Genomic DNA, 910 nt, shown 5'->3' with positions numbered 1-910 from the left:
GAAAATATGTCCAAAAGTGAGACGTTCTTCACTTCAGCCGCCCCACCAATTAGGGTAACAGTTACATAGAACACAATGTTTCTCTGCTTGTGAGTTGGGAGCGAGGCTTGGCGAAGAGCCAGAGCACCTTTCACGTGCCAGCCGACGCTGAAACACAGGAGTCACACCCCTGGTGCCGCATCACAGTCAAAAGGTAAGCAGAGCTGCATTGAGTGGACGCACATGTTAGCAGTAGCATCTGTGCAGCATTATTTATACTTTTCGTCTTCTCAAATGAAATTACCAACAGCCACATGCCGAGAAATAAATCCAATGGTGCAGACTGATGCATTCAATGTGGCATGGATTTGACAGTTTCCTCATGGGGAATTGGTTCCTTCGGCATAACGTCAAGGCAAGATCTGGTGTCCTATTTTCATACGAAAATTTTAGATTTACATGCAATACATTATCGAGATGCTTTTTGGGTTGCCTAAAAGTGTGCGTTGTATTTTTATGACTAATTTGCGATGTCATTAAGCCAGCATGCACTCCTCCGCTGGGTCAGTTAATTTAGCACAATGAAACAAATGTGAGATTATTATTTACACAAAAAAAGTCATATACCCCCCCCCCTCCAAAAAAAAGTTAATTACAATTTTTATTGCATACTTTTTAAATGGTATCTAACCTTGTTTAGAGTTGGGGATTTTTATCTTTTTCCAAAAAGTGTGGTTTTACGATTGTTTTTGATAAGTGTAACCTCAATTTGGCATTTGCTACCATACAGGAGTTTTGCTTTTGTAAATATGTTTTATTCAAATAAGAATTTAAAGACGAACAGCCTGGAGGGAGTTTATAGAAATTTGTGTTTTTCTAAGTGTGTATAAATGCAAATACAAATGACGCATTACACGGCCCAACAAATGAA

The sequence above is a fragment of the Idiotropiscis lumnitzeri genome, chromosome 9, assembly GCF_059441095.1.
Source record: "Idiotropiscis lumnitzeri isolate Australia: NSW breed Sydney's pygmy pipehorse chromosome 9, RoL_Ilum_1.0, whole genome shotgun sequence".
NCBI classification, from domain to species: Eukaryota; Metazoa; Chordata; class Actinopteri; order Syngnathiformes; family Syngnathidae; genus Idiotropiscis; species Idiotropiscis lumnitzeri.
This window is presented reverse-complemented; position numbering follows the sequence as displayed.